Raw genomic sequence first — 17,632 nt, forward strand, 5'->3', positions numbered from 1 at the left:
ATCGATACTCGATATCGCGTCGTCGAATAAGAGTATCTGTCTGATATTCTTTTCGCCACATTCCGAGATGTGTTTCTTTATCGTACATAATCGACACCTTCAGTTTATAAGTTAAAATGCTAAAATGTAAAAAGCATTTAAATAAATTAAAATAATAAAATTTAAATAAAATTCGAAATCAACTTTGTCATTTAATTAAATGATTAAATGATGTCACGATGATTAATTTGTCGATAGAAAAGAGCCATTACATAAATTTTATGCAAACATATGTCGAAAATCATAAAAAGTAAAAAAATATAATACTATTATTATATTCTTTAATAAAATACTTTAATAAGAAGGGTAAGAAACATGCATAAGAAATACAATAAATTGACACGCTAGCTATTATTTATGGACGCCATTATTATCTCGAAGAGATATAACGTATCGCCGCCGCGCAAGGATGCATTTTATGGCACCGTTGAGGTATATTTACTCTACCCGACACGTCTTAATAAACTATCCGATACTGAGAAATAATCGATCGATAGATACGAGTTTCCTGTCAATGAAGAAGCGTGTCTCGGCGCGAGGTGATTTCGCAATCCGAGCCGGAAAAGCGCTTTATTAGATGATAAACGCAGGAGACGCAGGACACCGCGCCGATGGAAACGAAACGGTATCCGGCCACCGGGTATAATTCATGCTCAAATTGACTGTATGCGGGCCTTAGGTAACTCGGAACACGGCATCGTGCACAGCGTTCGTTCCGCCCTGTTTCGTGCGCGGACTATAATTTATGGGAGGAGTAGCGAAGCGCGCGAGCACTATACAGGCCGTGCGATTGACCCGAACCCGGGGTTCAACGATTATGCCCCGTGGGCATAACTCCGGTACGGATGTGCCGCGCCAAGGAAAAATTCGCCCGGCATTGTGTGCATCCGATCGGATCGCGCGAGCTCGGTGGGAGTCAACGTCAGCTCTCGTTGCGCGCTTCTCCTGCCATCTTTTTACAACTTTGGTGGCCAATTATCCTTTCAATTGCACGTCGGGATGAACAACACAGCCGTAAACAAATATCTTATGCATATATATTTTTGAGACAGTATGAAAATATCTCTCTTATATGTAATACTATAAAATATAAAATATTGTAAAATATTGCATATATCGTTATTCTTTTGCAAAATATCATAAACTAAGAGCAAAAATTAAATTGAAATAAAAAAATTAAAAAAGTAAGTAATGTGATTGAAATCAGATTAATTGATAACATTTCTAAAGAATTTATTATTAGACTTTCATTAAAATATTGATTGAGGAAACAACGCATCTCGCGAAAATTTCTTGGAGAATACATATTGTATATCCTATAGTGTTATACGAGCTATTCGTGTACGATAACCATCCCAACTTAACGAGTCCTAGATTAGAGTTACGATGGATGCGTGTTCTGGCAGACGCTCGTTTTGCCTAATTGATACGGAACGTTATAGGTTATCAAATACATTGAAACGGATGAAGATAATTGTAAACACACAAGCAATTAAACTCTGCATCATATCTATATTTAAATTGATTAATTCAATTTCTTTAATTAATTTAATTGCGAATTACTTTTTATATATCAGAACGTTTAAACATAATATTTAATTATCAAATTAATTAGTATACATATATATTATTATTTATAATGATTCCTGCTTTTTACTTTTGGATTGCGAAATCCTATAATCACGTAGAATGAGAAAATTCGACAATACCATCAGAAATTGTCTATGCGATCAGAAAATAACAGACGCATTCTGCGGGATTATATCGATCCCAGAGCACACCGGGTAGAGAGTTCAAGTTCGGCCGCTCAACGCGAAACAATTTTCAAGCGAATTTTATCGCGGCAACGAGAGCGATGCGCGCGGGCTCAATTTCGTTAAATGCAACGGAGCGAGGCAACGGAACGGAGGAAAAAAGCCGTGGAAAAAAGAAATTGGAGCCGCGGGCGGAATGGACCGCGTATTCGGCCGGATGGAAATTCACTTTGCGCTCTTTGCTCGGGATATCGATACGACGGCGGCCGTTACTTAAAGACGGCACGATTCGGAATTTCGTTCTTCCAGAGAAATAGGCAAGGGGGAGGGAATTAGATAATCCCAAACACACACTCACACACACACACACACACACACACATGCGCGGAATCCCATTTACAACGTAGGGGCGCGCGTGATTGTCCGATACAAAATAGCGCTCGAAGGTCGAATGGATAGCGCGTGGGAGCAGCTGCGAGACGCAAGATGTGCGTGCCATTTCCGGTATTGCGGTGTAAATTCGGCTGGCGATCTCTCTCGCTTACGCGACATTGGTTGCAATCCGTTACGTAATGCGCGTTTATTTTTGATACGGTTAATCGGAGTGATCGGCGAAGGTAAGAGCGATACGGTAATAGCTTCCAACGATGAAACCAGTAGCAATCGCAGAATAACAAAAATTAATAATAACCATTAATTCAATAACAGTGTGATAATATTAATTTAATAAATAAGGATTATTAATCGTAGCTAAAAACATAATTATATCAAAAAAAGATTTTTAATTGATAAACAAAAGCAAAGTAATTAATTATTTTTTTATCTAACTTTATCGCACATTTATTATTATCCATCATTATTAATCATAAAAATATTGCATGTATCATTTATCAAATTAGCATAGATTGATGGCTAAATATTTGAGATAAGGATGGCAATTGAGAATTTGGAGAAATATTATCACGGTCATTTTCATACCTAAGAATGATTCGATGAAGGATTCGCGTGCGTGGAATCCAAGGAATTCGAGATCTCTTTTTACACTTTTACAGACGGAGCATGTCGAGCTCGTTGTGCACCGCCGGAAGATTAATCGTTTTGATTCGACGACACGGAATTGAATTACGAGCTGCGCGCACGAAGGCACGAAAAGGTCGCGGCTCGCGTTACAGTAGGATTCCTTGTGGGTGTGGCGGTCGCGCGCTGTAAAATTTGAGACATTTATTGCAGTTATTTTGCGACCCGTATTTGAAACTCCAGACAATTCAACGGCAAAGAATTTCCATTCGTTTGCGAAATTGCTATTCATCTGCGAAATGCCTCGTTTCAGAATCCACGTGTAAATAGAATGCCAGAATTCCTAAATATAATATCCGTAGAGAGATATCAGCAAAATCAAGAGTAGCAAAATTTTTTATTTAAATTATTGTTTTAGATTATTTTATTTTTTAATATATTCAAATGCTGCTTTTATATCAAATATCTGATATGATTTATATTAAATATCTGCTCACATAATGTGTATTATATTATATATTACAAATGAATAATCAATCTTTTGAAAGATTTAATAATTAGCGAGAACAGAACGTGAATAATTTTATCAATATTAATATATACCAAGCGTTCAAAAATTAAATTAATTGAAAAACTTGCAAATAAACTCGCAAGAAGAATTACGTAGTGAGAAAAGATCGAATCTTTTCTTCTTTCTAAGAATATGTAAATCGCGGAGGGGAATGGCATAATAAATGATGCCTATAGTACGACGACACAGACGCTTGATTATGGGATTTCAAGATGCAAACCGACGATAGTGCAGGGAGGTCCACTGCGCGGCCGAGTGCGTGATCCTCCGGCAACTAATTGGAGTGTTTTAGTTAACAAGTCGCTCGTCTTTCGGGCGGCGATCCGAAGAAATTGGCCGATCGATCGCTAACAAGCGACAAAAACCTCGGCAATTTTATTTCTCTTCCATTTGAAACTTAATAACGCGACGGTGGAACACCGTATATCTACTTGAGAAATCAGATGATAAATTCGCGTAGCGAGACATCGTTTATAATGATCGAATTTATTATCGTATTTAATAATCGATTGAACGATAAACTCGCACTGCAAAATATCACTTATAATGATCGAATTCGTCGTTTAAGATGTAAATGATAAAGTTGCATAACAATACATCGTCTATAATAATTTATCATCAATTTTTTAAGACTTTTTTAAGAGGCTTTTTTTAAGAGATAAAATTCGAGCATTAAGTGAAATTTTACTACTGTTCGTAATTTTGTAAAATGATACATTTTGTAAACATTACACAATTTATGCAAACATACGGGAAATAGTGAAAGACTCTAATTGCATTTTCGGACTGTTACAAGCCAGATGTTCGAGAAGAAAAACAATTTGTTGAATCATAGATAAGCAAAGACAAGATTCTAGCGATGCGGCTGTACCTATACTGCGTAGAATTTCCCGCTCGGAAACTACGCACATTCTTGCATGAAGAAATTTCGAGTTTGTTCGGAATTTTCATGAAAAAAAGTCTTTGTATATATATATATATATATATCTTTTTAAATAGAAACAAGATGAACTACTAAGCAATGATGTAAAAGGTTTCAATTTCCTATAATCACTTGGTTAAAGTATCGATCAAACAAGATTCGCTTTCATAAAAGTAAATCGTGAAAATACTATATAAACTTTTGCTATTGAAAATCAAATAAACGGCTTGTTAACTTAATTAACAATTGATGAATTCGGAAGGAAGAATAAAACATGTTTGAAGAATAAAAGTTCTCTTTAAAAAAATTGTAAATCAAGAAAGAAAAAATCTATTTAAGTTAATATAATAAAGCTTTTTTCAATAAATCGTTATCGTTTTATTTGTATTTCTCTTACACGCTTAGAGAATACTTAAATGCTCGTTTATTTTCTAGCAGTATCGAAACGGGCGAGAACTTTTTGAAAACTCGGCGATAAACGATTCGCCAAGTAAACGCTCTCAACTTTAACTTGCTCTTTCTGAACGCGGCCAAACGTTTCGTTCACGTCGCGGAGAATGGCAATCGATGCTTTTTAAAGCGTCGCGTCGCGAGAATCGCGAGATTCTAACGTCGTCGGTGTGCGCAGGAGCGTAACAATGGCAAGAGTTAATTCGCAGTCATGGAGAAAGGAGCAAGGATCAGCCGGGCGCAGGATCCAGACGATCTCGTTCCAGGTGAATCCTTGGAAGAACGATCCTGGGTTATCTCCGCAGCCGTACGAGAAGATGATCGTTTAGATAACGATCGAGAGGTCGGACGAGAGCGACACGGGGGAAGGATCAACTCCGGTAAAAACGCCCGACAACGAGGGAGACAGAGTGGCATGACATTAACGTAATTCGGCAGATAAGCCTCGCAATGGTCGCCGCGAGATTTCTTTCGCTATTTTGCCCAGAAATGAGAGTGGCGCACATGCGCGAAAGGAACTGCGCGAAACTGTAAAAACAGATATTACCTCCGGGCAGTGAGGAATTGTCCGGAGGGGCAATCCTTTCCCCAGTAGATATACGCGGTCATTCATCATCGGTTGAAAATATTAAACAGCGGGCTCTTGGAAAAATTTCATATCGACTTTTTCTCAGCGAAATTTAAACGAGCGACCATTATTTGTTGCGTGCATTTCTTTGCAATTTCACAGCATGAATTATTTTCATAATCAAGCTACAAATTAGACAATCTATATCTATCTAAGATTACTCGATATAAATTCGTCGCTTAAGTATTTCATTCAAGTGTCAAACACGCTCCGAAAGATTAATTTTTATTCATTTATGCCTCGAAAACTATAAATACTGTTGACATTGCGACAAATCTTCTGTGTGAGTCTGAGAGATATCATCTCATATACAAGTAGCGGAAAGGTACATGTACGCATGTAAGATACATCTGCGGAAATTTATAGAGGCAGTTATTCATACTCATGCTCTATGACTAATTATTATAAATTATAACCGCGAAACTTGTTTTCTTGTAAACCGTGATAAATAGAATATCTCAGATTACAATAGAATAGAATATTATAATATTTAGGATTACGATAAAAGAGTATTTTTATTATATTCTTTTAAATAAAATATCAATTATCACTGATAAGTAAAGATTTCAATTATAAGTATAGCACTGCAAATCTAGCACAGGAAATCTTATTGAGAAAAATCATTTAATGATAGTAATTAATGTTTCAGTATAAAATCTTACAATGAAATATAAATTTGAGGAGCAAAGCGTGAATATTTTCACTGAAAATATATTTAAAGAAGTACTTAATTATATAAGGAAATAAATTATCGCAAGATATACATGTCCATATGATCCGTGATGTAAAAGCTGTAATAAGGTTTTCCCGATACAAAAACTCCGATCATTTAAGTCATAATTTCCGTTCCTAGCAAACTTTATTGCATCGCCTTAGCAATAACATTGTCTTTCTCTCCTCGCGCCAGGGGGAACTTTTCGTGCCAAGATTTCTTTCGCTCTTCCGTTCGTAGAGCCGCGGAGGGAAGGAAGAGCGCACTGTAAGAGATAGAATGGAGGGAGAGTGGGATGAGGATGGAGACACAAGGAGGAATGGCGTCTATCTTGGAGGGTGGCAGACGATACCACGTGCAAGCACTTCGTGCCAATACGCCGCGCGTCAGGATTACGCCTCGTCGCCCTGGAATTGTTTAACTTTAATAAAGCTATATCCTGCCAGCACACTTGCCTTTACAGCCGTGCTGTTGTCCTCGTCGCGACCAGACCAGAGGATACCGTCGTCGTGATTGCCTAGATGCTTGTGCGCACCTCTCGGCTCAAGCACCTTCTCAGAGGCGAGCTCACGAGATTACTGCGGCTTCGAAACCAATGGAAAAAACGAAAGGAAAGAGCCCATTCATTAAATCATTCATTTGTATCTGATATGCTCTTATCTTTCATCTACACGGTAATTGACTTTATCAAAAAAATATTTTTTTAAAGTTTTATATATATATATTAATAATAAGTAATTAATTAATATAAATATACATATCGATATATACACACACACACACAACAATATAAAAACTCTCCTGATGTTCCTCTCGTGTGATGAATAAGAAAGAAATGGCCGTATAAGTGCTCATAATTATTACATCATCAGACATTGCAATGCAGTGAAATATTCATCGCATCGAGTGATAAATTCGTCGTCGAAGCAACAGGTTAACGTCGAAAGTTCCACCACTGAGTGTATACAGCTCGTACCTTTGACAGGATAAATGCGACGATAAATGATTGGATCATTACGCCGATCAACATAATTCATTTGCAGCTTTCGATAGCCGAGCATCCTGAAATAATTAGTCAGCGGATCGCTGCGAGGAATACTTTCTCTTGGTTGAAATAACCTGTGATCTAGATATATGCAACTGTTCGAGCGACAGTTAATTTTATAACATATCATCGTCATCTCCGTCATACGCATTCGACGCGGACTAGCTAATCGGAAGCGAAGTACGATATGGACGCGTGGGACACGAGGTAATTTGTCGCTTGATTGCCGATTCGTGATGCCCGCGGGATTTCGTTGATGGCTTCGAAAACGGATACTCCGGAAAGTTCGATGCGGTTATCGATGGATCGCGCGCTTCTCTCACTCACACTTTGAATTCCAACAGAAACAAATCGTATTCCTCGTGATATGATAAATTGTGAAAAGCAAATAAATAAATGTTATCATGTAAAAAACATTGAGGGATTTACGTTTTTTATCATCTCATACATTATCATATTCTTTCGAAGCGTCCCTTCAAACTTCCCTTGTTTCATGGCGTGGCAAAGTTTGGCGGAATTCGCAAACTACAAACTTATAATGATTTAGCTTCGCACGTGTTCTCGAAAGGGCGTTCCACAGCAATCACGACTAGCCGGGTTTACGCCACACGACTCCGATTTTCATTGAGCGTACACTATCGCTCGTTCGTAACAACAACGATCTCGCCGGCGATAACAGACGTTATCTCCATCGCGTTTTCCGTACCGTTCGTAGCACGGGCAAAACTCGAGATCACCGCAATTGTTCGGCGCTGCCAGGAAAGAGAGGGTGGACGGTAAAGTGGATTCGTTTCTTCGTTCGCAGTCTCGTGACACGCCGGGCTTCGGTAATTCGATAGTTTCGCTAGTTCCGTAATCCTAGATTTTCCGAACCATCTGCCACTCCGCTCCGCTTGCGTAGCCGAAGTCGCGCTATTGAATGGGGGCAAGTTAATTTTCGCCATCTCCTCCATTTGTACTCCGGGAAATTAGTTGGCCGATATAGTCGTGCGACAATTACATACACGCGCGTGTGCAACGACGGAAAATCAATTGCCGGGTACGTTGATTAAAGAAAAGAGAGTAGGCTTCCGGACAAATGTCCGTTATCACAAAAGAATTCGCCATGTCGCAATATTTCGGAGTGCATCGAGGGTGCCGTTGAGTCATTTGTACGTCTGTCTCGTTTTTATTAACGTGCTCGTAACGATAATCAAATGACCTCTCAATAATAATTAAGATTAATTGCAAAAATCAAAACCCATTCAATTAATAATTCATAAAGGTAAATATATATGATTATATTATATGATTATAATATATATTACATAATCCAAGAAATCAATTTGAAAAAATTACATAGAATTATAAATTAAAAAATTAAAAAATATAATAATAGTTTTTTTAATAAAATAAAAAATATTACTTAATTATACCTTTCTCTTAATTTAGATTATGCTAATTATTGTGTTTTTATAAATTTTTTAAAATTAAGAATCCTGAGTGTGTCGCATAGCATCCGTGTGAATTGCGAAATGAGTGTACAGCAAGGAACATAAATCAAGATCTGAGCGTCTATCAAAAGCATCGCCCGACGAAATCTTCTTAGAGCAATTTGTAGCACAAACGAGCCGCGAGCAAGCGAAGGGGGTAGATGTTTATGAAACGCGACGAAGCAAAATTGCCGTAACTGCAGAGCGAAAGACAAGATAAAAGGGAGGCAACGGGGAAGCTCGGTCTATCTGTTTCGGGAGGCAATGAGACGAACAGACGTGAGAGAGAGAGAGGATTAATGACGAAGACGCAGATGTTCGAAACGCTCTATAAGAGCATTTCCTTAATAGCACTAACTATTATATAAAGCGACGCGCTCGAGTAGAAACGAGGATGATAAAAGAATATTTTGCCCACTCTTACATGCATCTCAGTCATTTCTTTTTAAGAGAACATTAGATAATTGTGTTATAAAAGATTATCCCGCATATATATTTATCACACGCCACATAAAATTCGCATTTGAAAATCCATACATATATATAATAGTCGCTATATATAATACTCAGTTTATACTGACATTTGAACAATTACAAAAATAAATTTTATATTTATAATATATTTTGCCAAACATTATGTCAAATATTTTAAAGTAAACGTTTCCCTAATCCTGATATATTACATTGACTGTAAAAAAAATCTAATCGATTAATTATGCAATAAATAGTTAAACATCTTATTTACTTTATTTTATCGATATTAAGCATAAATATTAAATAATGAAATTAAAATAATATGCCTTAACAAAGCGAATGAAAATATGTAAAGCGAAAATTAAATTAGATTCGTAAAAACATTTAACGAAGCATGTAAAGCCGCAGATGTAAACGAACATAGGGTGGCGCGTCGATGTGGCAAACACGATTCTTCATCGACGCATTCGAATTCGAGGATCGGTGGAGAGGTGTGAGGACAATAATTTTACATGGTCGATTTACACGGGCGAACCTCAGCTGCCTCTGCGCGCACGTCAGTTATATCCTCTCGAAATATATATCTTACCGTCGTGAGGGCAGATGGAGGTGAGAAGAAGATACGGCGGCGGTCTCGGCCGCCCACGTCGCTTTCGAAGTTCTTGAACGCGGTTGACAAGGGCCAACAGGATCAGGAGGGTATATAGCGAGAACCGGAGCTGAGTTTTGCTGTAATCTGACCTGGCGCATCGAGTCGCGATGTAATCACCATCGGTTTTGCCATTTAAGGATTTACGTGTGAACGTTCGATAAATAAGAATATGATGCGAGTTTTCATATGCGATTAATGAATATGCGTCCATATGCGTTTCATATATATATATATATATACACACAAAAGTATATTATTAATTAATTAGAGAAAACGCAAAAAACAATTCGCGGATATTTTAAAAAGGTAAATAATTTTAGCTGTAATCACTGTCTCTCTCTCTCTCTCTCTCTCTCTTACTCTTTCATACAAATCTAATGACAAATAATAATATCTGTCATTACTATAGCAAAATTATTTCAGATTTAGATAGATTTTCTTATAGTGAGATAATTAATGAATTTTGATTGATCACGTGTATGTGTGTAATTTGTAAAAATATACATAAATAATACGAGTAAAACTTTGCGAACGAAAGATAACGTAATTCATCCAACAATCCATCTTCTTCGTAATGAATCGATGGAAATAATATTGCCGTACGTAAATAAATATCGAAAACTTTTCTCATTCCCTCTTCCGATCCTACAATTTCTCTTTAATTATGCGATATTATGATTTTGTGCGAGACAAACTACGACGGCGTGTAATTTAATGGATGATGGATGGATTTAGCTGGCGCAACCTCAACGAAAATAAGTTTTATTAATGAAGATGCTCCCTTCACGACGCAATTGTGTCAACGACTGCTTGTGCAACTTTCACAATATCGTTACTCGACGAAAGATCGATCATCGCTTCCCACACAGTGACAATAAACGCGGTGCTTTACAACGTTTTGTTATGTAATAACAATAATACGAGATAAAATCACATAATATTTGATTTGACAAGAAGTTAGAAGTATTTAATAAAAAAAATTCTAGTATCTATTTCAAATGTTAATATGTTTTGTACGATCTCGCGCTGAGCTCGAACCTATTTTATAGATGATAAATAGTCAATGAGAATATATGTAGAGTCGTTTAGAATCTTATACAACATAAATAACGCACCTCGCTAACGCGCATCCAGTTTGCTAACAGTTAACACGGTTTAACGAGTCTTGAAATACGATGAACCAGCAGGAGTCCGCGACTCCACATCCGCTTTGAAGCGCAAAAAAAAACTACCTATATAAAAATGTTTGTACTTTCTAATAAATAAATGCAGAGAGTCTGTAGAGAATGCAAAGATATCGCTAAAGTTTAAAGACGAGATATAAATTTCGATCAATCATTGCAATAAAAAAATGGATTGATTCGATATGAATTTACGCTATCGATATTCGATGTTTAATTGAAGAAAGAGCGAATCTATAAAAATATATAACATAATCAAAAAATTTCCTAATATCATATGAAAAGCGAAAACGTTGATCAACTATTAATCAGAATCTAGGAAAAATTATAATGCATTCTTTATGTTAAAATATCGCACGCGAGAGTTATTTATATTATTATGATACAATAGCCGAGAGTAATCGCGCGATGAATAATTGTGGCCTCACTCTTCCGCTACGTTAAAACGATTTATTTTATCGTGCCTATAGCAGGCACGGTATATTGTTTCCGCCGATAAGAATTAACCGGCAATTAAATTGCGGTTTAATATTTCCCCGCGTGCGACGCTATATCCTATCGCCCGAGGTTATGCGAAAAGAGTATAAACTAAAAAATAAAAAAAAAATCCGGGAATGGCGCGTATTACCTCAAAGTTTAATTAACTCAATGAATCTGCCCGGTGTATAGGCGAATATTGCGTTTCCGCGTGTGCACGCGACGTACGCATATTGCGCCAAAGCCATAGCGCGGGTAATTCTCTTGCAACTATACTCTCGTTGGCCGTGCAATTTATTTTCCATACAGTTTTCATGGGCTCTTAACGAGACCGGTCACCTCTCCCCTTCCTACCCTCCCTCCCTCCCTCCCCGCTCTCTCGTTCCTTCTTTGTGATACTGCATGCGCATATGTATGTGTGCATGCTGATTTTCACGTATTGTGCATAGTGACGCGCCGCAGCAGACGATACGGGCCCCCGACAAAGGGAAATGCAATTTACTTTGAAAGCGTTGCTTGCGTATTTGCATCTGCGTAAATTAGATCTGCACGCGTAGTTCGTTTCTATACATGGTTTTGGTTGTAACCGAGTTGCGTTTTCTCTTTCACACGTATATATATATATATATCTTTCTTTCTTCGTCATACATTATACACACTCGTTCCGGAATAATTTTGAGTTTGACTTTAAAATTGTTGAGTTTGTGCGCGATATGAAAATTTGTAATTAACTCCGCATCGCGCTCGAGCGGAAAAAAAGTTACGCCTATTATTCAGATGAAGTACGCGAAACGCCCTATTACAAATTTATTAACCGCCCACGTAAAAGTGCGCATGAAATTATAAGAACATTTTTAATAACCATTTCCATATAACTTTGAATAAAAAATCGCAAAAAAATGTGCTCAATTAGCAGAGTATATGGTGTTCAATATGTTAAAGTTTCATATTATTTCAACAAAAATATGATTGAATTTAAGGAATGTTGTATGATATAAAAAATTCATGTTCATGGGAGAAAGAAAACGAAACCGAGAATGGGAGAATTTATGAATTTAGAAATTTCATTTTATATTTTGCGAGAAACACAACGCGATACTCTCGAAATGTCAATCGAAAAATAGTGTCAAGAGATATGTCGATAGAACATCACTACTGTCGGGGTTCGTGAAGATTCTCCATAGGATTCGAGCTACTTGGCCGTCGATTTACAGCTTCTTTGATCCTCTTGAAATCCTTAGGGCATTTACAGAGTTAAGAAAGGTACGCTTCGGAGCGCGGAAAATCCATATGTAAGAGCGACTGATATCGTGAAACTCGAAAACAGATAAATCGCAAAACACAATTTGATTTGAGGAGAAAAGTAAACTATTCAACAATATGTTAGACTAGTTTTGGATTATAATATAAATTATTCATAAACTGCGTTATTTTTTTATATGCATATTTTTAAAATATTTCATGTGCGTGAAAAGAGAGATATACGCGTCAAAAAATTGTATATGTTAATAATTACACAAAAAAATGAAAGGTTATCTTAAAAGATTACCAAACTTTTTACGTTTATTATACGTTTATTATTTTTACGTTTATTAATAAATAATATAGAAAAATATTAAATCTGAATTTTATTTTTAGATATATGCAATAATTAAAGCAGTTTGATAAATTTCATTAATGATTAAGTGCCAAATGATATAAAGTGGATTAAGTTTTTCTTGTTGGCATAATTCGCAGATAAAAATTTTCGCCAAGCAAAAGTATAATAATGAAAGAATTTGGATGTCGCGCGAATGGTGAGGCTAACAAAACGGCGAGGGAAGAATGAGGGAAGAGTGCGATGAAGGAAAATGTAATTTTGCCAGCCCCACAAACATCGACACGCACAAAAGTCTGTACTTACACGTCGCAAAATATACATATATGTATATGTGTGTGTACGTGTGTATATCCCGGCATACTTCCGGCGCACGTAGGACCGCGCGATTCAGAAATACCAACCTGCGGACAAACAAACGGGTTAATTAAAAGCTGCGAGGGAGAAGCAACACGCAGAATGGAGAGGGCAAGCACAATGTGCGGGCAGGCAGGAGGAAACGAGGAGGTCCTGCCTGTCCTGGGTTTGGTCTCTTATTTAGACGCTTGCATACCACACGTACGAATATTCTGCGAAGCACGTAGAAATATATATGCATATGCATTCTTCGTGCTGACGTCGAATATGAAATTTTTCGCGTACCGATCGTTTCCTCTTTGCCTGTTAATCATATCGTAAAAATTACGCGTTGTTTTTGGCATTCTTGATCGCAAACAGAAACAATTGTCGACAAACGCTCAATGAAAGCCTTTTATTTTGTGCGTACTCATGTGAAAATTTGTAATTGACAATGTAAACATGAATATTAACTTGTTGGTGCAAACATAAATAATGTAAACAACAATAGAATCAGCAAGTGTAAAGATACAATAAAAGAAAGCAAAATTTGTGCGAACAAACTTTACCTCTTATCAATACAATACTTATAATACTTATCTAAATAATTCGTGTGCTATGTCTTTTAAAATAATATATATATATATATATATATATATATATATATATATATATATATATACTTTAGAATTAATGAAAGATAATATTCTTTCTTTTCGGCCTCCAAACGGTAAATATCGTTGCACTGCCATACATAATATGCTCTTAAATAAAAAGTTTTGTGAGAATAAAATTAAAAAAAAAAAAAAAACGAGTCTCCATTGCGAAAATAATTTGTCGCCCCATATAACCAATTTGTTCGCGAATGATCGGGACGATGGTCCTAAACGCGAGAAAGAAAAGCCGTTTTTACGAGGAGGTCACATTGACGGCAACTTAAACGACGTTCATACAACGAATATAACCGGCTACGCTAAATTTTCTTTCCTCCAACTAAAACACCCGGTAGACTCTCACATGTCGTCTTATACATGCGCGCGATAAATCGTCGGCTCGTAAAAGCGTTTCACTATTCGGCTAGAGGCACGAGAAAATTAAATGTGCTCGAAAAGGCCCATCAAAATCGTGTCTCGGTGCGCGACGAAATTAACTCCCTATAAAGTACAAACGTGTTTCGAGATAACGTAGGAGATGAGAATGACGGGATCTTTGACTCTTCTCTGTCTGACAATCTAGATTGGAATTTCCAACTACAGATTTACGAACATAAGATATCAAGTAGAAAGCATAATTATTATGAAATAAACAAATCTTAAAAAAGCTTGAATAAATCCTGTCTTTGAAAATTTGGAGTGAAATAAATTCAATAGAATAGAAAAAATAACAAAATTAAATTGGTACTATAACATTGAGGATTTGCAACAATTTTAAGAATATATTAAATATTGATTATAAATGTTTTTATCTCTTAACATTATTAATATTTCTTCTATCAGCAATTTTGTCTACATTTAAACCTTCATAAATATTATAAAAATATAATTCATAAATTATTTACTAATTCGGAATATTAACAAAAACATACACCTTTATAATTTATCTGGGCGTAAATAGTATCCCACAAAAATTAAAAAAAGGAATTATTATTAGTACTATAATATATAAGTCAAATTTCTATTTTCATCGTCAGCGGCCGTATTGTTGCATTAATTTTACACAGTAAAGTTACAGAAAATTAAAGTCTGTCGACATATGGCGAGTTGATTAAGTCGTGCTAAGGTTATTTTCTTGATTTTAGGCGAAACTAGTGGAACAACTTTGGGGCGCGAAATTCACGATCCTATGGAAACATGCATAAGTTGTGCAGCAAGCTCTCTTACGAGCACGCCCGACGGTGGTAACATCGGCGCAACTCCGTACCCGGCTGGAGCAAACTTCTCTGATTTCTCTGCTTGTAAACTAATTATCATCCGCGCGCGCTTATCGCGACCGTGTACATCGTTGGCGGTTACTTGAACATGTAACAATGGAAATTTCAGCCTCAACCGCGCCGCGGAAGATCGGCGCGCTCGATCAAACTTCGTGCAACTTTGTTGAGCGTCACGATGGAAACCACAATCTCGCGGGCGATTCTTTTCGCCGCGAAAATCTTTGCCAATCGCGGGGGAACGCCTGGAATTTTCGCCGCGAGTCATTCCGTTTGGCGCGCGCTCAAATGGCAGGGAAATCAATGCTCTTGAAAATAAGACAAAAATAAGATGTTTATCTCTTGAAAGAGCCTTTTAAATCTTCATGCATTTTCAAATATATGTAGAATAAATATAATTTTTTTATAAATATATATTTTTTATTTATAAATATGTATTTTTTTTATTTTTATCTATATAATTGATTCTCTTTAATGTTTTTTCTCTCCCCCCTTTTATAAGTTTTTATAGTTATACGATCTGCTAATCATATAATATATACGATTTATTACTACCGTGATCAATTTTTCTAAAATGAAAAATTCTGTCGCTATTATAGTAATAAATGGTTGATAATAGAAAAAATATTAATCTATGTTTAAAAAACAAACTGTGTTTTGTCCACTTGTTTCAAAACCTACAAACCAATCTATAAATCCATCTGTATGCTTGTTGTATCTATGTCCCTGCTATCTTGTTAAAAATATATAATTAATAATAAACATAATTATATAATATTTTAAAAATGTAATTTTATTTTTCAAAATGATAATAATAATTGCGTTTTTTTTGGCGATGCATTTTTCTTTCACAAATTTTCATTTTATCATTGCTGTGGAGCAAGGAAAATTAACGATCTATTCCGCGACGAGGCGGAATGGATCGTTAATTCTTTCGCGCGGAAATCCGCGAATGATTCATCCGCGGAGTCTCTGTGGATTTAGTCGCAAATGTGGGCCATGCAGTAGCACGCGAATATGCACGCGAATCGCACTCAAAATTGATCCTCGACCAGAGACCGATATTTAAATTGCACTAGTAGCGAGGGGCCAGAATATATAGGAGTACGGAGGTGAAGAAAGAGAAGAAGAAGGAAGAGAAAAGAGGTGCGACAGGTGCATTTAGCATACGCATAGCTAGAGACTGCACGGAAATATGTCACGCGCCTAAATCGAGAACCCTGCGCGAACTGTAGCCAAAACAGTCGGACGATCTTGAACCTCTTTTTATATAGTAAGTTCATAGTATTTTATTTGATGAAACACGGAATAGTGTCGGGTCGAGAGCTAAATAAATATAAAACAAAATTCATTTCTGATCGCAGCGAACTGCTGGGTCTCTTCGTGCGATTCGATGGAGAGAAAATTGGTAGAGAAATTGCTAGGTAAAATACTATAATAAAATTCATGGCTTTAATAGCGGCAACTCTGAATGCGATAAAGTTATTGTTTAGATAATTTTACAAACTTTAACAATGATAATTTATCATGCTATTTGCCCATCATCTTGCACTTTGTATGCATAAAATATTGTTATGCGAGCATTGCAATAATAAAGCAGAATGCATGCAAAAAATAAATAAACATATAGATATATAGCTGCAATGCTTATAATCTTTAAAAAAAATGTACAAATATTTTCGCATTTTTTATTCGAATGTGGAACAATATAAAACTGACTAGATTATAATTAATAAATGCGTGATATTCAAAGGCAAACGCTCGCAAATTGAGCGATTGTCCTTTGTGACTATTCGTGAGTTTATGGTGCGTGAAACGTGCCGCGGCAATTTACATAACGTGCGTGCCTTTCCGCGTCCTTTATAGCCATAAGTCAGTTCCGACATTTACGATACTTTAACGTATAAAATTGCAGGGCTATTAAAAAAGAGCGGCTTCCGTCGCGATTTGCGCGCAACTGAAAACAATTCGCCAATAAATAATTTAAAAATCGTGATTTAATCTTTCACATAAAAAACATTTGATGAAATTAAGAGACGTCCATTCTCATAAGTATTTTAAAAATTTTGGAGTTAATCTTTTCTTGGTAAAATTTTGATAAAACAGTAAGATAATTATTGAATAAAATAGAATTAAACTTTATACAAATCGAAAAGTTTATTTTGCTCCTAGAAAAATGGAGGTATCATTTAATCCAAACATAATATTTTAATTTTTATCAGTTTCTGTCTTTTCCTTCATTCTTTTCCTCTTTATTTCACTGCACAACTCACTCTGCAAATGCAAATAAACTTTAAAAATAAATAGTGAAAACGGATTGTTTTCTCGATCTCACTGCGCTTCGCCTCGTTTTCGAAAAATCGTTTCTTTGTTCCTCG

General features: G+C 36.2%; 1 protein-coding gene across 1 annotated transcript in view; it reads right to left on the reverse strand.

Annotated features, from left to right (window-relative positions):
- The window catches only part of LOC126850235 (tyrosine-protein kinase transmembrane receptor Ror), a 229,700-nt gene that overhangs the window by 138,445 nt on the left and 73,623 nt on the right, over positions 1 to 17,632 (reverse strand). The window lies entirely within an intron of this gene.

Source organism: Cataglyphis hispanica, chromosome 6 (assembly GCF_021464435.1).
Source record: "Cataglyphis hispanica isolate Lineage 1 chromosome 6, ULB_Chis1_1.0, whole genome shotgun sequence".
NCBI lineage: Eukaryota > Metazoa > Arthropoda > Insecta > Hymenoptera > Formicidae > Cataglyphis > Cataglyphis hispanica.